This window comes from Hylobates moloch, unplaced genomic scaffold, assembly GCF_009828535.3.
Source record: "Hylobates moloch isolate HMO894 unplaced genomic scaffold, HMol_V3 SCAFFOLD_19, whole genome shotgun sequence".
NCBI lineage: Eukaryota > Metazoa > Chordata > Mammalia > Primates > Hylobatidae > Hylobates > Hylobates moloch.
This window is the reverse complement of record NW_026652294.1, coordinates 16,300,057-16,327,232: the sequence shown is the minus strand read 5'-3', so window position 1 is coordinate 16,327,232 and position 27,176 is coordinate 16,300,057. Positions and strand designations below refer to the sequence as shown.

The 27,176-nt window shown below is 51.2% G+C and overlaps 1 protein-coding gene across 2 annotated transcripts in view; it reads right to left on the bottom strand.

Annotated features, from left to right (window-relative positions):
• The window catches only part of MYH9 (myosin heavy chain 9), a 104,137-nt gene extending 77,253 nt beyond the window's left edge, over window positions 1–26,884 (bottom strand). The window contains exon 1 of one of the 2 annotated variants that reach the window (XM_032138751.3): window positions 26,685–26,884. The gene's annotated coding sequence lies outside the window, so the exon portion shown is untranslated. The remainder of the gene's footprint in view (window positions 1–26,684) is intronic. The other variant, XM_032138753.2, reaches the window with a different exon arrangement.
• Window positions 26,885–27,176: the final 292 nt, after the last annotated feature.

Sequence of the window (27,176 nt, the reverse complement as noted above, 5' to 3'; positions counted from 1 at the left end):
GTTGTAGCTCAAGTTCCCTGCGAGAACGGCATGATAGGAATTTCCCTCCCAACTCCTCTATCTTGTGATCCTGAGCTATTTAATCCCCATTCTTCCTAGGAATGACACCTGGGCACTCTGAAAATCAGTTACCAGGAGTCTAGTGACTCTTTCTGCAGGCTATGTCCATCCATAGAGAACAGTTCTCAGGGACGGTGACTATAAAGACAGCAATTTGCAGAGGGAAGAGGGTTTCATGGCCAAATAAGAATGAAATGCCACCTCCCTATGGCCCTCTTGCAATCACAATATACACAAAAGGTTGTAGGAAGCAGCCTGCAAAAAGAAATCTGCTTAACTTAGGCCGAGCATGGTGGCTCACGCCTGTAATCCCAGCACTTTGAGAGGCTGAGGTGGGTGGATCATGAGGTCAGGAGATAAGAGACCATCCTGGCTAACACGGTGAAACCCTGTCTCTACTAAAAATACAAAACATTAGCTGGGCGTGGTGGCGGGCGCCTGCAGTCCCAGCTACCCTGGAGGCTGAGACAGAAGAATGGCGTGAACCCGGGAGGCAGAGCTTGCAGTAAGCCAAGATCACACCACTGCACTCTAACCTGGGCAACAGTGTGAGACTCCGTCTCAAAAAAATAAAATAAAATAAATAAATAAATAAATAAATCTGCTTAACTTCATCCCAGGAATATCCTGCAGGAAAAATCTCTCTCCATGCTGGTCTGGAAAATGCTGGTCTGGTGAGATGGGCACAAAGCGTGTGGCAGAAGAGCTGGATTTGAGTCTGGCGAGAGCTGACCAGCTGTGCAATCCTGCAGGCACCACCCAGGCCTCGGCTTTCCCACCTGCAAGATGTCCTATCTGCACACAGGAATGCACAAGGCCACTCTCTGCAATACACACCAGGGCTGTTAGAGCAGTTATCTACAGGGTGGGTCAGCAAAGTGGCTCCTCTGTCACCCAGGGCTAATAACCTACAGCAGCCTCGACCTAGGCCCTCACTCTCCCTAGGCTAACAAGGAGTGGGGGGCTCCTCCCAGCTGCCCAGGGCCCAGGAGGTAGGAGCTGAGGACTGCGGGTGGGCCCCTTCCCACCTCAGGAATGTTGTTTGCTTATAGAAGAAGCTGGAACTTGTTTCCATTAGCAGTATTCCAACCCAAGCCTGTGTTGATGCTTAGCAGATAAGAAAACCAGAGAGGAACTTAGTGCCCAGACCCCAGAGCCTGCCCCATCTGCAGGCTCTGCCTTTGCCTCCTCGAAGCAGGCATGGAGGGGGGCTCAGGTGACTGCTGAAAGTCCAGGGAACACTGAAAGATGACGGCATTTGCCTGTCCAAGGGAGGGCCTGTGGTCACTTTCACTTTGCCTGGCACCCAAGGAAACTCAGGCTATCAAAAACACCAGTATTTCAAATCATGTTGTACACGATGGATATAAACAATTTTTGCCAACTTAAAAATTAAATGAACAATTTCTTTTAAAAAAAATGACACCAGATACCAGAATGTGGTACATAGATTCCCTCCTCCTGCATGGGAAGGGGTGGGGGCAATAGCTTGGGACAGGCTGGAGGGGATAAACTGGGGCAGCTAACCCAGGATCTTATCAGCCACTTAGGAATGTGGACTTTATTCTAGGGATAGCTGGGGAGGAGCAGAGGTGACATCAGATTTGTATTTTAAAGTAATTGGCTGGGGGTGCACGGTGGCTCAAGCCTGTAATCCCAGCACTTTGGGAGGGCAAGGCAGGTGGATCACAAGGTCAGGAGTTCACGACCAGCCTGGCCAACATGGTGAAACTCCCGTCTCTACTAAAAATACAAAAATTAGCCGGGCGTGGTGGTGTGCGCCTGTAATCCCAGCTACCTGGGAGGCTGAGGCCACGAATTGCTTGAACCCAGGAGGCAGAGGTTGCAGTGAGCCGAGATTCCACCACTGCACTCCAGCCTGGGGGACACAGTCAGACTCTGCCTCAAAAAAAAAAAAAAAACAGAAATCATCCTCCCTTACCTGCAGGGAGGGGGCAGTGAGAAGTCAGTGGTTGGAAAATACTGGGGACTTGCAAGGAGGGAGCTTCCGATCTAAGAGAAGAAAAGATAGTTCCCTGACCAGGCTAGGTGGAGAGTGATTAAATGACACGAGAGGGACAAGTGCAACCACAGACTTTACCCTCTGATCTCCTACTCCATAGAGCCTGGCTCGAGGAGAGTCCTGGAATCACCGTCCTACGACAGTGAGAAGTGACTGAGCAATCCCAGGAGCTCCAGGGCCAGTGTTTCCAGAGCATCTTGGGCACAGATCTCATGCGGCACGTGTCACACGGACTACACAATAGTGTCCAATGGGGTGTCCTCCATTAAGATACCAACTTCAGGACCACAGAGACATGGCTTGGGGTCCTCAGCACAGAAACCATTTCTGAGTCACTCTGTTGCCCAGGCTGCAGTACAGTGGCACGATCTTGGCTCACTGCAACCTCTGCCTCCTGGATTCAAGTGATCTTCCCGTCTCAGCTGGGACTACAGGCGTGTGCCAGCGCACTCAGATAATTTTTGTATTTTAGTAGAGATGGGGTTTCACCATGTTGGCCAGGATGGTCTTGAACTCCTGACCTCAAGTGATCCACCTGCCTCAGCCTCTCAAAGCGCTGGGATTACAGGCATGAGCCACTACACCCAGCCTGAAACCATTTCTTAATGAATAAATCAATCAACCAGTGAGCCAGGGCAGAAAGCAGCAAAAGTTTGAGGCCAGCCCTGCCATCACCCCAGAATGACAGCCCGCCCAGCATGGATAGAAGTGTGCCCCCCACAGCCTTTATAACCCCACCCCAATGCCTTCCACCAGTGCCTCTCAACCATCTTTCCAGCCACACCTCTCTTGTCCACTGTTAGAACCCTCCATTCCAGTCACCAGCGCACACTCCCCAGAGCAGCCTTTGCTTCAGCTTTCACCCAGAGAAAAGCTGGAGGGCCCATCTCCCCAATTCTCCACAGACTGAGAGTCCCCAAAACCAAGTGGACATGCCATCTCCCCCAGGCAGCCTCTCCTAGTATGAATTACTCATAGTATGAATTACCCTAGTATGAATTACTCATCCTTCTCCCTCCTCCCCGACAGGCCCGGCGCAATCTGCCTTATACCAGAACCATGGCTTCATTGCCTGTGTCCTCCACTGTCTCTTAGAACTCTCTAGAGGCAGGGACTGTCTCCCCACCCCTCTTGCTCTTGCCCAGGGTGCTGCAGAGAGAGCATCAGTGCTTGTTGAAAATAACTGAACTGTTCAAAATGCTTGCAAGTATTTTCTGGGAACCTGGGAGTCCAAGAGAATGACGACTCCAAGGGTAGCTGGAGGGAGAGACGGAGGGAGGGAGGGAGAAAGGAGGGAAGGAAGGAAGGAGAGGAGGAAACAATAGGTTAAGCAGCTTTTGCCCCATGTTAAGAGGCCAGGCAGACAGACCTAGGGCTGGATCTGCAGATAAGTCATCTACACTGGATCCTTGGCTTTGCTTTTAATTGGTTCAATATTTGCACAGTGACATCACACCTGCGCCTTACCTACTCAATAACGAGCTTTATCTCAGCCACCCAGGAGAAACTGCAAAGAAAAGCAAATTGTTTCAGGTATGGTGGGGACGTCCCCTCCTAAATAGTGAGGGGCAGATGATCCCCTCTGACTCGCCCCCAGGTTGGAAGCGGCTGAGAGGGGAAGGGTTTGGTTGGGTTCACCAAGCACACCAAGCATGTCCCCCTGCAGATGGTATCTCCCCAGCTGGCTGGAGGCTTCCCCCCACCCCCAGGAGGGGGAACTTGAACCCTTCAGATTCCTGCAGCAAAGTTATTCCTTCCCTTAGCTTCTGCTGATAGAATGGTTTTTCTTTCCTCAAGCATGTGAGCACAGTTTGCTGAAACCCAATGCAGAAAAATAACCATACTCAGAAGATGTAATTATATGGCCACCGTCTCAGTGGGAAAGTGCAGCATGAGGGCTTTCTGAATCCACATCACGACTGCTGAGAAGTGCAACCGGAGACCAGAAACAGAAGGCCACTTTTGAAGGTCGCTGAGCCTAGAACCCATCAGGCTTTCAGCAGCTTGTTCTCCTCTGAGTGATTATTTAAATAACACAAAAAAGCGAGTGAATGAGAAGCCACTTTCACCCAGTAGCCATCTCACCTCTAGTCCTGCGGGGCTGAGGGCTCCAAGGCAGAGATCGGGTCACCACTGCATCCCCAGTGCCCCACATATGGGAGGGGCTGAACTAAAGTCATGGGAGAGGTTCCCATCTTCCCAAAGGTCCAGACTCCAGGGACCAACTCCAGTCAAATCTGCGACACCCATTCTTAATGTTAAGCCCAATCATCTTCTATCTTATTGTCCAAATAAGTCCACATGACTATGGTGTGGCTCATGTCTCCCCTTAGCAGGACAGATAGCAAGGGCCACCCACAATGGGCCATAGCTTCTCTGTGGCCATCCAGGGTCCTCACCCTCCGCCCCACCCTCTGCCTCACTGATAACTATATCTGCCGTACACTAATTTTTATTTTGTTTCCAAGAGACACATCACTGGTCAGGGGTCAGCAACAATCTCCCTGCATTGATCAAGCGGTCATTGCAGTGGACTCTGATCATGGGCTTCAAAAGGAGAGGGACCTGCTCATGGTGATTATTCACTTACAGCCTTCACAGAAGACATCTGAGGACGAGCCGCAGCCGGGAGGTAGACAGGCTGCCTGTGGAATGCCAGAGCCACCACTTAACTAACAGAACAAACTTTGCCAGCTTGACTTGGGCCCCAAGCCTCAGTTTCTCCACCTGTAAAATGGAGCTGATCCCAGCTACCCCCACGGACAGCTACAAGGAGCCCCAGTGGGTCTAGCTGACAGCCCCTACCCCCACCCCACCAGCCCCTTCTTCTGCATTGGATAGGAGTATCGTCTAACTCACAGTGCCACTGTGAGGACAAAATAAGCTCCCAGAGCTGGGCGCGGGGCAGCCCCGCACACCAGCCCCTCCCCCATGATCTTTGCCTCCTCTCAAGACAGCCTGTGTCGCCACTGAGCTCATAATGAGTCAATCACAGACGCTGCCCTCACACAGCCTACTTCGAGGGTTTGAAGTCACATCCTGCCTAACCCAACTCAACATGATTTATTCCACCCCAGGAATGTAGCTCATTTCCCAGAATTTTGTTAAGCCCTTTAGTTAAAGAGTCTGATCTGGCAAGGGGCTCCCTTTACAGCCCTGGCTGAACATGCAGCTCAGCTCGGGCCTGGAGGCAGGAACCACCCTAAGTCAGGGCTGCCAGAGGCGCCAGGGCATCTCATCCTTGGGACCCCAACATTTATCTTAAGCTATAATTTTTATTTTTATTTTTTTTTTTGAGACGGAGTCTCACTGTCGCCCAGGCTGGAGTGCAGTGGCACAATCTTAGCTCACTGCAACCTCCACCTCCTGGGTTCAAGCAATTCTCCTGCCTCAGCCTCCCAAGTAGCTGGCATTACAGGCATGCCCCACTGTACCCAGCTAATTTTTGTATTTTTAGTAGAGACGGAGTTTCATCATGTTGGCCAGGCTAGTCTCGAACCCCTGACCTCAAGTGATTTGCCCACCTCAGCCTTCCAAAGTGCTGGGATTACAGGCATGAGCCACCGCACCCAGCCTTTTTTTTTAAATTTTAATTTAAAAACTTTTTGTCACAAATACAAACATGTCTAACAAAACTGTCACAATGTGACATACACATGCTATTCACTCTGATTCTTTTCCATTCAAGTCTATTTTATTTCATTTCTAAACATACTGGTTGCCGGCCAGGCATGGTGGCTCACGCCTATAATCCCAGCGCTTTGGGAGGCTGAGGCGGACAGATCACCTGAGGTCAGGAGTTCAGGACAGCCTGGCCAACATGGCAAAACCCCGTTTCTACTAAAAATACAAAAATTAGCCAGGCGTGGTGGTAGGCACCTGTAATCCCAGCTATTCGGGAGGCTGAGGCAAAAGAATCACTTGAACCCGGGAGGCGGAATTTGCAGTGAGCCAAGATCCTGCCACTGCGCTCCACCCTGGGTGACAGATCGAGACTCCATCTCAAAAATAAATAAATAAACAAACAAACTGGTTGCCACTCACTTCACGACCCACCAATGAATCTCACTTGAAAGTTCTTGAAAAACACCACCCTGACTTATCTATGCTAGGAAGGAGAGGCAAGATCTGCCCAAGATGACACAGCCAGGAAAGCAATGGCAAGCTTTCCAGAGAAGCATCCCAGAGCCTCCTGCATTCCCTGGGGGAAATGATCAAATACAACTGAGGATGAAATCCACTTATTTTGCACTTTACAGAAAAATTAACTTACTGCTCCTAGACTGGGTTGTGGCAGCACCCTTGTCTGAAAGGCTGGCCAACCCCAGTGTCCTTGAGCAGGCAGCCTGGCTGGCAGGATGACCTTACCACGTCCTTCCCCAGAAACGTGACTACCGCTTACTTTACCACCCACCAAGCAGCGCTCCTTTGCCCAGGCCACAGTCTGGTTTGAAAGTGGCCAAAGCTGTGGCTGCACATGAAAGAAGGAAGTAGCAGCGGCCCCTGCTCTAGAGAGCTGCCAGATTTGGGCCAATGCCAACCTGCCCTGGACACAGCCCCAGGCCCCCTCCTCCCCTCCCCACTCCAAGATGGGTGCATAGAGACTTGCACACACACAGATATGCATGCACACAGACACGTGCAAAAAGATCTGTGCACATGGAAGTGCAGAGACATGCACACAGAGACCTGTGCACACAGACATGCATATACACAAACACACACACAGAGATGCCCGCATACAGGCACCCCAGAGGATGCTGGGATATGGCCGAATGTGATACTCCAGAGTCAGGCCAACCTGGAGGTAAGCGCTGGATTCTCCTCACTGGTTCAGGAAATCCGGCAAATTATTTAAATGTCCTGAACCTCCCTTTCTTCATTTGTACAACGGGAATGAAAAGGCCCACCTCCCAGGACCCTACTGGCAATTAAATAACGGCCGCTTGCACTTTATTCTGAGTGCTTTTCACCAGGAATCTCACTTTACCACATAGCATTCTTGTGAGGTAGGTTCTACTGGTATCCCGTTTTGCAGATGGGGAAACTGAAGGCCAGAAAGCTTACTTGCTGAAGGGCACACAGGCGCTAGCTGCTGGTGTCTGTACCCTGCAGGTCTCACTTGGGGCTCCGGGTCTTCCATGCCTAACCACTCTGCTCCACTGCCTCCAGGGGTGCAATGAGACAGTGAATGCACACAGAGCATCCGGCAAGGTTCCACATAGGACCTGGTCAACAGCAGTTGCTCCGTGATCAGGAAGGGGAAGTGCAGAGGTGGACCCACAAGCTTTCCAGTAGCCCAGGGCCAAAGCACCAGTATCTGCCCTCCTGGCTGCTACCAATTCCCTCCAGCAGACTCACTTTTAACCCAATTTCTCTAAGATAACAGTGCTGGGAGGTGGAGGAGTGTTATCTCCCCACCCTTACCCCTCCCAGCTGTCTAGATCGCCCTAAACAGCCAGGAATTTAATGAGCCTGGAGTTGTCTCTGACTCCCAACCACAACCAATTCGGAATGCTCCAGGTCCTGCAGCACAACAAAGGCTGCCCTGCAAAGCCCCGGAAGAGCCTGCGAAGCCTGCCCTATCCGCAAGAGCATCACATTCTTCAGATTCTTGTGTAAAAGCCAGAAGTAAGGCAAGGGGGTGGGGGTGGGGGGGCTCTAATTTCGACCCAAGGGTCATTAAAGCCTGTGACCTGTATTAAAAGGGAAGAGACCCACCCCTCTGCAGCCCCTCTGTACCATGCTGGTCCTCCAAGGTGTATGATACCGCACAGGTCTGCACACCAGGGCCTCACAACCAGGAAGCGCCCTCAGCCTAGTGTCCCCTCTTTGAGGACATCAAGGCTCCAAGACACACAGCTAGTCAATGGCAGGAGAGATTCTGCCAGACTGATCTTCAGCATCATACTGGTGGCCACTATCTATTTCTTTCTGTCTAACATAGGTTTAAAGTTCTAGTCAGAGAGTCCACAGAACTAACCCCAGGTAGAGTTCAGGGGAGATGTCGAGGTGCTGATGGAGACTCGTGAATTCCACAGTGCTCGGCAGCAAGTAATTAATCTCATGATGAGGCGTTTTTCATGAGCACTTGGCATTATATACCCACCTCCCCCTCGCCCTGGCAAAGGCAGGAAACAGTGGGCAGCAGGCCGGCTCTGGGCAGAAGGCGGGCTGAGAACAGCATGCTGGTGGGCTAGGAAGGTACGAGGGGGCGGTATCCATTCTTCAGAGGGAGGACAGCAAAAGCCCAGGTTCCCCACAAGGACCAGGCTGACCAGACCTCGCACCAGCCTGCCAGCCTTCACCTGCTGTCTACACGACAGGTCTCTTAGGATGGAACAGGGAGGGCTGTAATTTACAGCTGGTGCCATAAAGCCAACTAGGTAATGCGACCCAGCATCCACCGCTGTGTGGCTATGCATGGAAGTCTACAAAAACCCAATTTCACAACTATTGTCCATATAATGGTTGAAGTGGGATGAGAAGGCAGGAGAGGCGATGGAAGTAGATATGGAAAATAACTGGCCTGAAAATGAGGAGCTGGGAGAGGATTTTAGATCATTCACTTGCTACCTGGGGCTAGTCACATAGGTTTTCTTGGAGTCTCAACATTCCCAGCTACAAAATAGGAACACTAATACTGCCACCCTGATGGGATTGAGAGACTTTTGTTGCAATAACCTGAAAGTGACTTTAACCTTTATAACATGATAGAAAAAATAGATTGAAATTTTTAAACGGATAAAAATCACCTGGCACTGTGCCGGATACATTGTGGACAGATAAAACATATAAACAGTAAAGCTAAACTTTATTAGCATCCAAACCCTCTGTGGCATTTATTTTCCTCATTCCACAGATAAGGAAAACTGAGGCACGTAGAAAGATTGCATGACTCACTCAAGGTCAAAGGGCCTGCAGGTGGGAGAACCAAGATTAGGGCAGATGGTCTGAGTCCAGAGTGCCTGCCTATTTACCTAAGCACCAGACACACGCCCATCATGCTGGCGAGGCTCAGAAGCCAAAGAAATAAAGCCATCTACCCAGGGCACATCAGGGTCTGTGCCACCCGCATTCTGGTATGAATATCCTCACCTGTTTCTCAAGCATGTATCAAGTGCTCACCATGGGCAAGGCACCATGCAAGGGTCCTGGCGGCAAGGCCTCTAAAAGGGGAAGCAAGACCAGCACATAAGCCAGCACAGAGAATTGCTAAGACATGAAGCAGTCCACTGGGAACAGTGGCATAAGCGAAGCATTCGGCAACGCATGTTCGAACCACAGCCATCCAACACTCGGGCCAGTAACTGGGAGTTTAGGTTATAGTCCTGCACCAGCTTTCTACAACAGTTCCTCCTTACCAGTGTCAAAAGTGCTTATGACTTAACAGAGGGGAGGAGACACCTCCAAGAACAATTGGCTCACAGGCACAGGGCAGAAGGCAGGGCAGCCTGGGAGCTGGGAGCAGCCAGGGCAGCTCCCACCCGGTTCTTAAGTGTTTTGATCAGAAGTAGAAGCCCGGAGCAGAGAGCAAAGTGCGACAAAAGGAAAAAGCGCTGGTGAACCAGGGGTGGGGAGTGGGGAGTGGGGGGCGGGAAGCAGGGCAGGAGGGGCATTGATACTTATCGGGAGTCCATCATGAACTAGACACTGCTGAGAGCATTTCATACTTTAGCTACCCAGAGAACACTAACAGATCGTTCTATGAACTGGAGTTTACAGATGCAGAAACTGGAGCTCAAAGCAATTAAACAACTGGTAGAGCACCGTCCTGGAGGGCTCGTCCCCCGGATCCGAAGGCATCCACAGAATGTCCCTGGATCAGAGAAACCTCTGCTGACACAAACACACTCCCCTACTCCCTTCTTCCCTGTTATGGATTGAATTGTGTCCCTCCCAAAAATATCCATCATGTTGGAGCCCTAAATCCCAGTACCGCAGAATGTGACTGTGGTATTTGAGGACAGGGCCTTGGAAGAGGTAATTAAGTTAAAATGAGGTCCTTCGGGTAGGCCCTAATCCCATGGCTGGTGTCCTTATAAGACAAGGAAGAGACACCAGGCGTGTGCGTGCACAGAGGGAAGACCATGTGAGGACACAGTGGGGGGACAGCCATCTACAAGCCAAGGAGAGAGGGCTCAAAGGAAACCAAGCCTGTCCACACCTTGATCTTGCACTTCCAGCCTCCAGAACTGAGAGGATAAATGTCTGCTGCTTAACCACTCAGTCTGGTACTTCGTCATAGCAACCTGAGCAATTTATTTGTTTTTATTTGTATTTTTATTTTGAGAAAGGGTTTCACTCTTGTTGCCCAGGCTGGAGTGCAACGGCGCCATCTCGGCTCACTGCAACCTCTGCCTCCTAGGTTCATGCGATTCTTCCTGCCTCAGCCTCCCAAGTAGCTGGGATTACAGGTGCCCACCACCAGGCCTGGCTAATTTTTGTATTTTTAGTAGAGACGGTTTCACCATGTTGGCCAGGCTGGTCTTGAACTCCTGACCTTAGGTGATCCACCTGCCTCGGCCTCCCAAACTGCTGGGATTACAGGCGTTGAGCCACCACGCCCAGCTGCCTGAGCAATTTAGTACCTCTCAACATACCCCCTCACCTGCTTGGGCTCTCTACAGCTCTTACTGTCTTGGCCTGCCTAGTAAGTATGTTTGATTATTGTCTGTTTCCGCCACTAGAGAGTAAACTGCAGGGACTTCAGTTACCTTATTCAACGATGTGTCCCCAGAACCTAGAACAGTCTCTAGCAATTGATATGTATTTAATGAACAAATAAATTGAATGAAAATGAAATGTAAACCCAGCAGCTGCTTCTGAAGTCACCCACTCCCTGCCCCACACCCCACTTCCTGTTGCTTTCTCTATTCCTTATATCCACCTCTCCTTCTTCCAATATAACAGCTACTAAATAATTTTAAATAGTATAAATTCGGACCACGTGCAGTGGCTCACGTCTGTAATCCCAGCACTTTGGGAGCTCAAGGCAGAAGGATCATTTGAACCCAGGTGTTCAAGACCAGCCTGGATAACATAGCAAGACCCCATTCTACCAAAACATTTTAAAATCAGCCAGGTGTGGTGACGTGCACCTGTAGTCTCAGCTACTTGGGAGGCTGAGGTGGGAGGATCACTTGAGCCCAGGAGGTTGAGGCTGCAATAAGCTATGATTGCGCCACTGCACTCCAGCCTGGGCAAAAGAAAGAGTGAGACCCTATCTCTTAAAAAATAAAAAATTGACAAGTAATAAAAAAAAAAAGTTAGGTTAAAGTTTAGGTTGTGTTTTTGCTGAGTTTGTATTTAATCATAGGAGGGTATTAAGGACTGTGACAGAGCTGTCCCAGTGAAACCTCAAACCCGAGAGGCCTGGTGCTGATCCAGGTCCCAAGAGCAGGCTGGAGGGGGGACACAAGGAGCTCAGCAAATCTGCAACACACAAGGGCAGCGGTGGCCACCGTGACCACCTGGGCCCCCAGCCCTGTTCGTGCCCTCAGTGGGGTGGGGAGCAACAAGACTTCGGAACCTTTCCCATAAGCAAATGACTTCTCTCCTGCTGTCTAGGAAGACAGCAGAATTCAGGTCAGCGGGACTTGAGTGGGGAGCCGGGGTTGGGGAACAGGCGCCTTGGAGGCCGAAAGAGGCGGCCACAACACCTGGCAGAGGAAGCCTTTCTCTGGAATGAAAGGAAATACCGGAGCAAAGGCAGCTCTTGCATTCCAATTTCTAGCCCCCTGACCACCCATCTTCTCCCCTTAGGCCCACCCCCAAATACTCTCTTTCTACAAACATCTGTCTGCTCAAAAGTAGCCACTAGGATTCTGAAACTTCCTCTTTACAACAAAACTAAACTGTTGCAACTTGTTGCTACCATTCTCACACCATCCTGGAAAAGGCAGGGGCCTCAGCAGAGCCCAAGTCACCTGCCAATGGCCTTCCGACTTACAAGACCACTCCACCCCACTATCCTCCCCCTGCCCCTGCCCTCAGCTGCCCCTGCTCCACTGCCACCCTCGGTAGGGTCTCTCTCAGTAGGGCCGGGGGCTATTTCCCAAGCCTCCCTGTTGTCATGGTCCCTTGGAGACTTTTTCTCTCCCTCACTTCCTCCCAGTGGGTTTTCTGGCCAGGGGCCTTGGAAGTGACATACATGGCAGAGGCGGGGTGAACAGGTTGAAGAGCTTCCTCCAAAAGCCCAGAAAGATCTCCCAGCTCCCTTGTTCCTAAGCCTTCTCACCACTAATGACGAAGTGGTTTTACCTGTTTTCCATTGGCTGGAATCGACTGGAATTGGGCATCCAAGCAGCCGCCACCTCCTCAGCCCCTCAATCACAACCACACCAGAGTGAAGTGGCATGTTCCTAGGTCTACACTGCGAGCCCCTCCAGGACAGGGCCTGGGACCTCCCGTTCATCTGCATCCTGACCAGCGGGCTGTTTCTGGCCTAGATCTAGAATAGATGTACTGCATACATTTGCTGAATGAATTTGCAAGAGTCAATAAAACCCATGGAACTTTCTGGTAACATGAAAAATGGTCCCTCTCCTCAGTGGACATAAGAGGGTCATTAAAATATGAATTGTGGCGACCAATGCAACATAGGAACTTCGCATTATAGTACTAAGTAACTCAGAACACACACAGTCTCCGTTCTGCTTACAATTTTGTAAAATACCTGTGTATATGGACAGGAAACCCAGAAAAATGCAAAACGGTGGATGAGGTGGGGGCAAATCTGCTTCTTTCCAGCTTTGTTGCAATCATGCTTGTGCAATAAACACCACACACACCCCTTATTTTTTTTTTTACTTTAAAAACAGAAGAACTGGCTGGGCGCAGTCACTCACACCTGTAATTCTAGCTTTTTGGGAGGCCGAGGCAAGTGGATCACCTGAAATCAGGAGTTCAAGACCAGCCCAGCCAACACGGCAAAACCCCATCTCTACTAAAAATACAAAAATTAGCCAGGTGTGGTATAGCTCAAGCCTGTAATCCCAGCACTTTGGGAGGCCAAGGTGGGCGGATCACCTGAGGTCAGGAGTTTTTGAGACCAGCCTGGCCAACATGACAAAACCCCATCTCTACTAAAAATACAAAAATTAGCCAGGCATGGTGGCACGTGCCTGTAATCCTGGCTACTCGGGAGGCTGAGGCAGGAGGATTGCTTGAACCTGGGAGGCGGAGGTTGCAGTGAGCCAAGATTGTGCCAGTACACTCCAGCCTGGGCAACAGAGTGAGACTCTGTTTCGAAAAATAATAATAAATAAACACAGAACTGATTCTAATAACAATTATGTCTCTCTCAATATTCCATGAAAAATCTCATCCCAAGTCCTTCGGCTAGAAAAACATGCTGGCCACACAACCAGAGGGCGCAAGCAGCGTTCGCAGCATCCACCCCGAGGTGAGCGACCTGGGAGTGGAATCCTCCACTCCCACATTTCCTGGGAAATGGGGCAAGGAAGCAAGCCTTCATGGGCCATGTTGGCCTATGGAGAGGTTGGGTCTTGGCCTAAGGAGGAGAGGAAACGTTTCACCAGCCCCAGGTGACTCACAGGGCCTTCACCAACCTGAACCACCCCTGAACAAAGCTCTGCCTGAGTCTGGGCAACTGAACGAGGTCCCACCCCTGCTCCCTGGACTTGCCACACCATGTCTCTACTTTACAATCTCAACGGCTGTCTCCTCCAGGAAGCCTTCTCAGACTCTGCCATGCCTTCTCCCTGGGATTCCAGCATCGGTATCTGGTGGGAGACCATCAGCTCCCGGAAACAAGGGCCTATGTTTCTTTTCCCTCCATATTCCTAGCACCCAGCCAGTGCCTTATACCTAGAATCAGGTCCAAGGAGTCACTACTGAATGACTGTGAATCTGATGGGTGGACAGATGAAGGAAGAAAGGAACCCAATGGTTTCAAGTTGGCTCATGTCAAAAGCTCACTAGGCAACATGATGGCAGGTTGTCTGGCTAGCTGGTTCCCCAGAGGGCACTACTCAGACAGGCACAGCAGTGCCTGGATTCACACTGGGGCCAGGGTCTTTCCACCCGCTCTCCCTTAGGACCAACCACATTCATTTGAAAAATGGCTAGTGGGGTTAAAGGTGAAGTCAGTAGCCAAGCCATCACTGCTGACCTGGCAACCCCACTGTGGGTTGCCAACTGCTATATGGGAGATCTCATTTTGCTGCAGCCCAACGTTCTCTCTGCCCATTGAATGAACGCTCAGCCACTGGTGAGGGTGGAGGCCTCAAGGACCAGCCCAACCACTCACTGCCAAGTGAGCAAACACAAGTCCAGGAGTGCAGGGCGTCTCCAAGGCCACAGAGAGTCAGGAGCTGGAGCACCCAAGTTTGAATCCCTGCACAGTCTCCCCATCAGCAAAATGAGGATAAGTTCCTACCTTATGGAAACAAGGGAAGAATTAAATGAGATAATCCATGTAAAAGCCCTAGCATGGCCAGATGTAGGTGCGGTGGTGGCTCACGCCTATAATCCCAGCACATTGAGAGGCCAAGGTGGGAGGATCACCTGAGGCCAGAAGCTTGAGACCAACCTGGACAACACAGTGAGACCCCATTTCCATTTTTTTAAATGTAAGTTAAAATTTTTTAAATAAAAGATAATAATTTTAAAAAAGCATCAGCATGGTACCTAGCACATACAAGTGCTCAATAATTTCTTCTTTTTTTTTTTTTTTTTGAGACAGAGTTTTGCTCCTGTTGCCCAGGCTAGAGTGCAATGATGAAATCTCAGCTCACTGCAACCTCCGCCTCCCAGGTTCAAGCAATTCTCCTGCCTCAGCCACTCAAGTAGCAGGGATTACTGGCGTGCACTACCACACCCAGCTAATTTTGTATTTTTAGTAGAGATGGGGTTTCACCATGTTGGCCAGGCTGGTCTCCAACTTCTGACCTCAGGTGATCCACCCACCTCGGCCTCCCAAAGTGCTGGGATTACAGGCGTGAGCCACCGTGTCCGGCCAATAAAGTTTAATAATTATAATTAATAGCAAGGCTGTGATGTGACCCAGACAGCAGCTCTTCCTCCCTTCCATGCCCACCTTCCCATCCCCCCTCCTCCTCCCAGGCAATCCTAGCCTCCAGGAACCTGCTCAAGATGCTCAGATGTCTCCAGTGACTCAGGGTAGCATGGGCTTCCCTCAGTATCCCAACTCCCTGTTGGAGGATAACGCTGCTTGGTGACAGGGACAGGCTGTCAGCCCTCCATCTCTGCTGAGCCCCCCCAAGCCAGCACAGTGCAGACCACATAGCTGGAGCTTACGGAGTCTCTGCGGACTGACTTGGCAAACAGCAACTCCCTTATACCCAATACTTGGTTCTTAAATATAAAAAATAAGAACTCGAAAATGCCTCCCTACCACCACCTTTCTCCTCCCAGGGATCCCCCGATCAGTGTTCTGTAAAATGAAGAGGTCACTAACCGGCATTCAAAAGCTTTTGGCTGTCTAGGCCTCCCTGTCGCAGGCTTAGAACTGAAGACACTGGCTGGGCACAGTGGCTCACGCCTGTAATCCCAGCACTTTGGGAGGCCGAGGCGGGTGGATCACCTGAGGTCTAGAGTTTGAGACCAGCCTAGCCAGTATGGTGAAACCCCGTCTCTACTAAAAATACAAAAATTAGCTGAGTGTGTGGTGCACACCTGTAATCCCAGCTACTCGGGAGGATGAGGCAGGAGAATCGCTTGAACCCGGGAGGCGGAGGTTGCAGTGAGCTGAGATCGCGCCACTGTACTCTAGCCTAGGCGACAAAGCGAGACTCTACCTCAAAAAAAAAGAAGTGAAGACACCAATGAGACCTGAACCCCATTTTTGTGTAATAAGGACGAGGAGCTGACTCTAACTGTCCCAAACACGGAGTTACAGCCTAGGGACAGAAATGAAAGAAGACCTCGCCTTTGACCTCCTCATCCGCACAGGACAGCGAGTTCTCAAATCTTCTCCCCGATTCTGGCCCAGTTACATTAAGTCACCCGAACTGTCCCAAATGCCTTGTTCTTTATGTTTATCAGACAGGAAGCTGCCTTCTCTAGCTCAGTGACTTAATGTGAAACACAGGAAACACAGTGGCTTTTGAACATAGACAACTCTAAATAAAGGTGCCTCTATCGCTTTGTAACAGCCTTTCTAAAAAAAAAAAAAATACTTAAACCAGCTCAGATCAGTGTAACGAGATGAACTGAACTGTATGGGAAAAGGATGCAAAAGTTGCTGGCATCAGAAACCCCAGCATCAATGCCGGGGGCGAGTTCCAGCAGGTTCCTCAGTCATCTTAATCACCGCACCTTGTTATTGAGGGACAGGCTTGTTGGATAAATACGAAATCTCTAAAACTTGAACCTGGCCAGGCGCGGTGGCTCCCGCCTGTAATCTCAGCACTTTGGGAGGCCAAGGTGGGCAGATCATGAGGTCAGGAGATGGTGACCATCCTGGCTAACACAGTGAAACCCCATCTCTACTAAAAATACAAAAAAATTAGCCGGGCATGGTGGCGGGCATCTTGTAGTCTCAGCTACTCGGGAGGCTGAGGCAGGAGAAGGGCGTGAACCTGAGAGGCGGAGCTTGCAGTGAGCCGAGATGGTGCCACTGCAGTCCAGCCTGGACGACAGAGCAAGACTCCGTCTCAAAAAAACAAAAAAAATTTGAACATGTATTTCCTACCACCTGAGGAGAGATGATGATGTTGTTAGTATGAAGAAAAGGAGAAGTTGGGTGGGTGGCTCACGCCTGTAATCCTAGCATTTTGGAAGGCCAAGGCAGGTAGATTGCTTGAGCTCAAGAGTTTGAGACGAGCCTGGGCAACATGGCAAAACCCCATCTCTACAAAAAAAAAATTAGCCAGGCCTGGTGGTGCACACCTGTGGTCCCAGCTACTTAGGAGGCTGAGGTGGGAGGAATGCTTGAGACGGAGGCTGAAGCTGTAGTGAGTTGTTATCACGCCACCACATTCCAGCGTGGGCAACAGAGCAAGACACTGTCTCAAAAAAAAAAGGAGATGAAGGGGAGGAAGAGGACCAGACCACTTCACATCCATTTATAATGCTAAGAAAGAGGCTTCTCCATGGTGCAGATGGGAAAACTAAGGCGAGCAGCAGGAGAAAAGGCAGAGGGTCTGCTCCTAGTTCTGCCTGATCCCAAAACTTTGTTTTGTTCCTTCTCCCATGCATTTTGTGTTGAAAATACAACAAATTATCACCCAAGACATTAAGTGACCTAAAGTTACTAGAAATCAGGGCTGGCTGAGGACAGTGGGCAGTGGTGTGGCTTTCTGAATGGCCCACCCTGCTGCCTGGCACCACCCCATGTGAAATATTGATTTTTCGAGCTGTGGGAACTTTCAGCACAAGTGGCCACGTCCAGCTGGAAGAAGTTCAGAGAAACCCAAAACATTTCCCACCCCATTCCTTAACCCTAGTGCCCCCCGCCAAAAAACAACAAAAAAGACGAAGGGAGTAGAAGAATAGACTCTTAAGGAAAGATTAAAGGAGCTAAGTATGTGCTGCTTGGCTAAACAAGGCATAAACATCAAAAAAGAGAGAGAGCCACCATTTAGAAAACATGTTTAAATGAAGCCTCCTGATTTGGAAAGGCACTGGAAATGAGTGAAACCAGGGGCCGAGGTTTCCTACTGACTCACAGAATGAGCTTGGGCAAATCGCTTTTTCTCTAATTAGGAAAAAAAAAAGAAATGTTATTTTAATTATTCCCAACATCTCTTCCAGCCAGGCATTCTATAATTCTAAATTCAGTAGGGAGGGTTTTCATTGTTGTTGCTGATTTTTCTTTTAAGCAGGGGATCATTTCAAATTAGAGTTAAAATGCAAGAAGAAAGGCTCTTCTTTCTAAGGCCCACGTTCCCAAAACGTAAACGTCCTTTTGGTGAGTGGCAACCTACTCAAAGAGATTAGCTTCGAGCTCCCCCAACACATTAAAAATTGTACAGAGAGGCCAGGCATGGTGGCTCATGCCTGTAATCCCAGCACTTTGGGAGGCCGAGGTGGGCGGATCATGAGGTCAGGAGATGGAGACCATCCTGGCTAACACGGTGAAACCCCATCTCTACTAAAAATACAGAAAAAATTAGCCGGGCATGGTGGCGGGCACCTGTAGTCCCAGCTACTTGGGAGGCTGAGGCAGGAGAATGGCGTGAACCCGGGAGGCGGAGCTTGCGGTGAGCCGAGACAGCGTCACTGCACTCCAGCCTGGGCGACAGAGAGAGACTCCGTCTCAGAAAAATAAAAAATCGTAGAGAGAGACATCATCTTGGCCCAAGAAGGCAAGAGAGGGACCTCCCTGAGAAGCCCCTTTTCTCCTCTGGGACATACCATAAGGATGATAAGGGCCTCTGAGAGGTACCAAGGAAGTGACTCGAGGGTGGGGGAGATCAGCTACCTGTAACCCCGCTACAGGCCTCAGCCCAACCTGCGTGGCAGGAAGCCACACCCTTCCGGAAGGCCCTGCAAGCCTCCTTCCAGCCACAGCAGGAGGGTCCCGGGCTAGAGATGCAGACAGCCACCAAGGGACTCCCAGTTGCTCCAGCGCTTGGCAGAAGGCCAGCTAAGGGCCTTCTCTGGGGACACCTGCCTGGGTGCTGAATCATCTCAGGCTCCAGAAGCTAATCGTGGGAATGGGAACCTGAGTAATTCCAACAGAAGCCTAGGTTACTTTTTAAAGAGACATGCATCAGACCGAGTGGGCAGCTCCCCTCCTGCCTCCCAAATATTTGGTGCCATCTAAGCACAAGGGACAGAGAGCTGGGTACAGATACAGGCCGCCCGCCTGTGCAGTGGCGGTCCCATTTTAGAGCCAGTCTCACAGCGTGTACTCATGTGTGACTCACGCCATTCCCCCAGGAGGCCCGGAGGCTGCCTTGCAGGACCTCAGGACCCTGATGGGGTCTTCCAGACCTCGCTCAGGAAAGGAGTCAACTGGGCACAACAGCAGCACCGGCAGCTCCTCCCAGGGCCCACACCATCCAAGGCGAAAGACAGCCACCCTTGAGAAAGCGGGTAGGGCCCTCCGATTCAAAACACGCCTCTGATCGCATCTTCTCAAGAATTTGGGCTTTTCCAGTGTTGTTATACATAAAAACCACAGGCCAGATGTCTCAGGGGAAACTGGCGACAGAGTGGGAAGGGGCATAATAGTGGATGCAATGACCCCAAGTTAAAAAAGAAGGCCAGGTGGCTGGGTGCAGTGGCTCACGCCTGTAATCCCACCACTTTGGGGGGCGGAGCCAGGTGGATCACCTGAGCTCAGGAGTTCCAGCAGCCTGGCCAACATGGTGAAACCCTCTCTACTAAAAACACAAACATGAGCCGGGCGTGGTGACAGATGCCTGTAATCCCAGCTACTTGGGAGGCTGAGGTAGGAGAATCGCTTGAACCAGGGAGGTGGAGGTTGCAGTGAACCAAGATCACGCCACTGCACTCCAGCCTGGGCAACAGAGTGAGACTCCGTCTCCAAAAAAAAAAAAAGAAAAAAAAAGAAAAGAAAGCCAGGTATGTGAGGGCCTGGGTTGGGCTTCAGGTTGGGGTGGGCTCCCCAGGACAGGACAGCTTATGATTTGGAGCCAAGCGAATTATGGAAACCTTGCAAAAGAGTATCCCAAAACGCTTTCCAGACACATGCAGGCTTTCTCTTCTCATACAGCAAAGAAAAATCAATCATCTGCCATTTCCCAGAATATGAGGAAATGGATCAGAAGGGACTTCTGTTTAAGGGGTTACTCTAGTGATGTGACATCATGGGAAGAAAACAGGACCCAAAGGTTTCAAGCACAAAGACCCTTCCCTCCCTCCTTGTACAAGGTAGGCATTCAATATGCAATATGGAACCTAAAGTAATGCACTTTAAAGTTGAGACCTACAGATGGGCCAGCTGGACCCCTTATTTTTATAGTTAAGAAAAATAAGAAATAGCTGAATTTTTTATTCTTTAGGGACAATATGGCCGGGCACACTGGCTCACGCCTGTAATCCCAGCACTTTGGGAAGAAGAAGCCAGTGGATCACTTGAAGTCAGGAGTTTGGGACCAACCTGGGCAACATGGTGAAACCCTGTCTCTACTAAAAATACAAAAAAATTAGCTGGGCATAGTGGCGCACACTTGTAATCCCAGCTACTCAGGAGGCTGAGGCAGGAGAATCGCATGAACCCAGGAGGTGGAGGCTGCAGTGAGCCGAGATCAATCATGCCACTCCAGCCTGGGCAACAGAGCGAGACTCCATTTCAAAAAAAAAAAAAAAATATTGAGTGAAATGTACTGCTCACTCCCTGCTCCTGTTGCCTAGACCCTAGGCAACCACCATTACCAGGGTCTCAGTATCTTTCCAGAAATACTGCATGCACAGAGCAGAGTTTACATACCATGTTTTACACAAAACGAAGCACCATTTACACTACTTTGCGTCTGGTGTTTTTCACTTACAACATAGCTTGGAGAGCACGCCCTATCAGTACATATGGATTGACCTCATTTTTCAAAGGGATGCAAGGACTTCCACTGTACAGCTGTACCATGATTTAGTTGACCTTTTTAATAGCACAACTTGTTTCCTGTCATTTTCTATGTCAATGCTGCAATGAAGATTCTCAGACATTTCCTTCAGCACATCTGAGTTTATCTGTGAGATAAATTCCTAGAATACAGTCAGGAGTATGCTTTGACAGATACTGCCAAACAACTTTCTTTTTTTGTTGTTGTTGTTTAATGTAATAGAGACAGACTCTCCCTATGTTGCCCAGGCTGATCTCGAACTCCTGGGCTCAAGCAATCCTCCCCCCTCAGCCTCCCAAAGTGTTGGGATTACAGATGTGAGCCACCATGCCCAGCCCCAAACGACCTTCTAAAAAGAGGGTTGTACAATATACACTCCCATCAATAAGGTACCAGAGTGCTGGCCAGGTGCGGTGGCTCACGCCTGTAATCCCAGCACTCTGGGAGGCCAAGGCGGGCGGATCACCTGAGGTCAGCAGTTCGAGACCAGCCTGGCCAACATGGTGAAACCCCGTTTCTATTAAAAATGCAAAAATTAGCCAGTCGTGGTGGCAGGCACCTGTAATCCCAGCTACTTGGGAAGCTGAGGCAGGAGAATCACTTGAACCCAGGAGGTGGAGGTTGCAGTGAGCCGAGATCGCACCCACTGCACTCCAGCCTGGGCAACACAGCGAGACTCCGTCTCAAAAAACAAAAAAAAGAGTGCCTAGGAAATTAAAATTACTTGATTTTGCTGGGCGTGGTGGCTCATGCCTATAATCCCAGCACTTTGGGAGGCCAAGGCAGGTGGATCGCCTGAGGTCAGAAGTTCGAGACCAGCCTGGCCAACATGGTGAAACCCCATCTCTACTAAAAATGCAAAAACTAGCCGGGTGTAGTGGTGCACCCCTGTAATCCTGGCTACTCGGTAGGCTGAGATGGGAATATTGCTTGAACCCAGGAGGCAGAGGCTGCAGTGAGCCAAGATCATGCCACTGCACTCCAGCCTGGGCAACAGAGTGAGACCTCATCTCAAATAAATAAATAAATAAATAAATAAGTAAATAAATAAATAAGTAAATAAGTAAATAAAATTACTTAATTTTTCAGTTTTTCAGGCACTCCCATACATAACTTGTGGGCACATAAACTGGTATGATGTCTTTGTAGGGAGATAGGGCACCTCCTCGGAAATCAAACCTGGCCAGGCCCAGCATTTCACACCTGTAACCCCAGCACTCTGAGAGGCTGAGGCAGGAGGGTTGCTTGAGCCCAGGGGTTTGAGACTAGCCTAGGCAATACAGCAAGATCCCATCCCTACAAAAAACATAAAAATTAGCCAGGTGTAGCAGTGTGCACTTGTAATCCTGGCTACTCAGGAGGCTGAGGCAGAGAATTGCTTGAGCCCAGGAATTTGAGGCTGCAGTGAGCTACGATTATGCTACTGCACTACAGCCTGGGCAACAGAGCAAGACCCTGCTTCAAAACAAAATCAAAAAACGAAAAGGAAATCAAACCTCCCCTCACCCAGAGCCAGAGTTGGAAGTAAGGTCTCCAGTCACCCAAGTCCAGTACTCTTCCTGTATCACCCTTTGGCTATCTCCCAGACCACAGGAAACCATGTGTTTGAGCTAAAACCACAGTCTGCACACCTTCTGTCCCAGCCAGGGCCCTGTGAAGAGGTTACTCAGCACAAGTTCATCAACAAGTGCATCCAAAAGCATCAGCAGATGGGCCTCATAGCCACTTGCCTATTCACCACTTTGGAGTCACAGTCCACAACCACAATACACGCATACCTTGTTGTGCATAGAGGCAGAAAGAACACCGAGCTAGAAGCCAGGAAAACAATCTGTCCCCCTGCCTCATCCCTGCCCCCTCAACCTGATAACCTAGGGAGTTAAGACTGATCATTTATATTAAAAAAAAAAAAAAAAAGGTGGGGGGGCCAGGTGCGGTGGCTCACACCTGTAATTCTAACACTTTGGGAGGCCGAGGTGGGTAGATCACCTGAGGTCAGGAGCTTGAGACCAGCCTGGCCAACATAGTGAAACCCTGTCTCTACTAAAAATACAAAAAAATTAGCCAGGTGTGGTGGTGGGCACCTGTAATCCCAGCTATTTGGGAGGTTGAGGCATGAGAACCACTTGAACCCAGGAGGCGGAAGTTGCAGTGAGCCAAGATCATGCACCAGGCTGCACTCCAGCCTGGGTGACAGAGTGAGACCCTGTCTCAAAAAAAAAAAGTGGGCAAGGGGGTGCCAAGCATAGTGGCGCACGCCTGTAATCCTAGCACTCTGGGAGGTCGAGGCCAGTGGATCACTTGAGGTCAGAAGTTCCAGACCAGCCTGGTCAACATGGCAAAATCCCATCTCTACTAAAAATACAAAAATTAGCCAAGTATGGTGGCAGGCACCTGTAATCCCAGCTACTTGGGAGACTGAGGTAGAAGAATCGCTTAAACCTTGGGGGCAGAGGTTGCAGTGAGCTGAGATTGTGCCACTGTACCCTAGCCTGGGCGAGAGTGAGACTCATCTCAAAAAAAAAAAAAAAAAACCACATACAAGCCGGGCACGGTGGCTCACACCTGTAATCCCAGCACTGTGGGAGGCTGAGATGGGCAGATCACCTGAGGTCAGGACTTCGAGACCAGCCTGGCCAACATGGTGAAACCTCATCTCAACTACAAATACAAAAATTAGTGGGGTATGGTGGTGGGCACCTGTAATCCCAGCTACTTGGGAGGCTGAGGCAGGAGAATTGGTTGAACCCAGGAGGAAGAGGATGCAGTGAGCTGAGGTCACGCCATTGCACTCTAGCCTGGGTGACAGAGCAAGACTCTGTCTCAAAAAAAATATATATATATATATATATTTATATATTAAAATATGTATATTAAAATATATATATTTATATATTAAAATATATATATATACACAGCCACTACATATTAGGCCATGTGCATACCTTATTTCTTTCAGTTCACGCATCTAACCCCATAGGGTAGGATCCTGATTCCCATATTACACATGAGCACATCCAGGATGTGAGGCTATGTGACTCGCCTAAGGTCACAAAGCTAGTAAGTGGCAGGGTCAGGATTTGAACTCGGCCTGTTTCCAAAGCTCACGTTCTTTCCACTACCCCAGTCTTCCCAGCTCTAAGAGTGGGATTCAGTAAGCCACAGGAGCAGCACTGCCAGGGCTCCATTCTTTTGTCAGCAGAGGACTCCAGCCCAGGGTCTCAGCACACCAAGGGTTAAGGCTGAGAGGCAGTGACTCTCTGGGGCTGCACAAAGGGAAATGCACTTCCTGCCCCAGCAGGCAGAGATGCTGTTTTATGCTCAGTAAATTAGGACTTTTGTTTAATTAAGACGACACACAGATTTTGTTATTCTAAATATTTTTGGAACATGATGCTTGGGAGGAAGCTGTCAAGGCATGGTTTTTTTGTTTTTTTTTTCTCTCTCTCTCTTTTTCCTTCGCTTTGGGTTTCTCTTTCTCCCCCTCCAAGAGAAGCGTACGGCCAGGCTCGAGGAAAACAACAGCCAACCCCTCCTCTCCTTTTGAAATAAAGATGTCAAGCTGGTAAGGGCTGTCTTAAGTACTTTATTGAAGAATTAGCTAGAAGAGGAAGTAAAGGAAGGACAGCCAGCCTGGTTTCTAGCAATACCCTACCAGGCTACACAACAATGCTGCATTTTTTTAGTGTGTTTTTCTTCTTTTAAAGAGCTAACAGATCCTTGTTTTGTTTTTTCTGGAGCAAGAGCGGGCAAAAGGCAGGCTGTGATTAACATGCGTCCTTCATCCTACAAGAGAGAAGTTGTCCCATCTCCAACCCCTTAGGTTAAAAAGTTTAAAAATAAAAGCAAGAAAGCCAGGGCCCTGATCCTCTCTCTCCTCTACCCTCCTGAACCTTTCAGATGAACAGCCTCACAGAATGCTGCCCTTCTCTCCGGGGCTGGAGAGCTCCCCAAACAGAGCCTGCCAATGCCGGCTCTCCAGACACCTGGATCTGCCCACTTGTGCTGCCAGGGTTTGCTGAGTGATGACTGAAGTTCTTTGGTGTCACCCCACAGTTATCTAGGGCGCAGCGGCTCTCAAATTACACTAAAAAATCTCTCCATGTTTTTAATTACCCCCCAATTACCCACTAAGTGGCTCCTCACTTTCCAACACCGCATGCTTGCCTCAGTTTGCCAAACCTGCAATGTGCTTCTCCCTTATAGCAGCTTCCTCCTTGCCCCAGAGAAGTGGCCCCTCTCAGCCTTGAAATTCCTCGAGTCCTTTGTCTATGGCATACTTGGGACGCACATCACAGGCTGCCTTTGTATTTCACTCGTTCTGCCACTTTCCCCTTGAGGACTGTAAACTCCCCAAGGGCAGAGGCAGGGCCCCGGGGATTTCACAGGGCAGTCTGGCTCCCTTCTCCCAATCCCCATGACTCACAGTACCTTTCCGGGGTCGCTGTCATCTCCACCTCATGTTAGACTCATCTACAGATTTGTCTCAGTTCTCCCGTAAGTGCCCATGGGCACGGGCCAGGTCTTACTCAACCTCCCACCCCCCACCACCTGGCAGAGTCCCTGGCACAGAGAGGGCAGTTAAATATTTGCTCAATTACACATCTGTGTCCCCTTCCCCCACACATAGCAGCCTTGTATATAAACTGACTATTATTAATTGAGTGATTGTCTCAAAAGGCCTCCCTCCTTACCAAAAAGAGACTCCTAAGCCATCAGGTGAGCCAAACACTGGCCCAGACAGTGGAGTTAGAATGGCCACAGTGTTGCGCTGCATGGAGAAGGAGCTAAGCTCTCTTCCCTTTCCAGAGTTACTCAACAGTCACTTTGAAATCCTGTTAAACCCAGAAAAGGGCGCAGTGAACCGAGAAGTGGCTGGGCCTCTCAACTGCCCGGTAGAGACAGCCGCCTGCCTCTACGACCTGGGACTTCCCAAGGAGTCTTCTCTCCACACCGGCTGGGTGGGGCCGTGCGCTCACCCTGCCCCCCACCTCAGGACAGCCGGCAAGCTAGTGCTGGGGGTGCTGCGTCTCAGTTTGAAACAGCGGGGCTTCCCTGGAGGATGGGGGTGCCGCAGTCCTGTCTCCAGTGCGTGGCCCCAGAACAGGATGGGGTGAGGACCCCAGCACAGGGAAGCGGGTGCGGGGAGTGGAGAATAGAAAACTCCGATCTGGCTCAAACAGGAAAGATGCAATCGCCCAGGCCTGGTCGTAACGGCAGAGCTAGCTGCCCCCGCACCCCGCCCGGACGGGATGGCCCCTGGGTGCAGTGGAATCAGGTGCACGCCTGGGCGGCCCCGACGGCTGCTGCATTCCGGGCCTCCCTCCCCCCCGGGAACAGAAGTCGGAGGTCGAGGGCTGGAGCAGGGGCTGGGGATGGCCCTTCCTGCCTCGCGCCCGGGTCCCCGCCAGGTCCCCCTTGTCCGGGCAGCCGCCGCACCTCCCCCGGGGCCCTCCCCGACCAGCCTGACGGCAGCGGGCGAATAAGGAAGTCGGCCGCGGAGGCGGAAACCGGGCCGGGTGCAAGGTCTGCAGCGGGACGGTCCGACTCTGACTCAGGAGGACGCCCTGACAGCTGCCAAACGGTGCCCGCTGCCCGTTACGTCCGTGCCTCAGACGCCAGGAACTTTCATGGGAGCGGCTGCCCCGGGCTCCCAACCCGTGAGGCTGCGTCCCAGGGGCCGCGGCTCCCGGAAGGGGTTAAAAAGTTTGCCCGAGTCGGGCCTGGGCGAGGCGAGGGCGGGGCGCGTGCCCCAGCGGCTGGGGGAGGTCGGCTCCGGTGCCCAGTCCCGGGACCGCGCCGGGGGACACGGGGGGCGCCGGGGAGCGCCGGGTCCCGAGGTCGCCCCTGCACCCCGAGGCCTCGCTGCCGCCGGCGCCCTCCCCGAGGGCCCTCCCGGGGGTCCCAGTACCCCTGGGAAGGATGCGGTGCCGGGCCCTGAGCCGCCGGCGTTCGCGCCCACCCGCGCGGGTGGCGGGCCGCACTGAGCCCAAGAACCACAAGTCGGCCTGGCGGCAGCGCTTCTCGCCCCCGCCCGCCCGCCGCCGCCTGCCCGGGGCGGGACCGCGGTGGGGCTCGCTCACCTGAACCTGGATCTGCCCCGGGAACAGGCGCTGCTTCTCCCGAAAGGACTTTCTCGAGCGCTCAGGCGGCGGCCGGGTGGGGCGAGCGCACGAGGCGGGAGCTGCAGCAGGTCAGCCTTGCTCAGCCTTCCGTACCCTGCCCAGGAACGGCGGTGATCTGCGCGCCTCACCGCACCCAGCTCGGCTCCTCACCGCCTTCCCGCCCCGCCCTCGGAGCCGCGGGCCCATTCCCAGCCGGGAGCCGGCTCCGGGGCGGAGCCTGGGGCACAATCCCGCCCCCCTTCCTGCTTCACCCACTGCAGGCCGCGCCTGGCCTTGATGGGCAGACATGTTGGCCTGTGGAAAGGGGGGTGGGCGGAGCCTCTGCGGCCAGATGGGTGGGGATTCATCCTCCTCTTTCGCCCCTACCTCCACCCGCTCCACCTTCCCCCGCGCTTCCTAGGCGGGAGCCCCGCCCTCTAGGGCGGGTCCAACGGACAGCCAGGGTCTAGG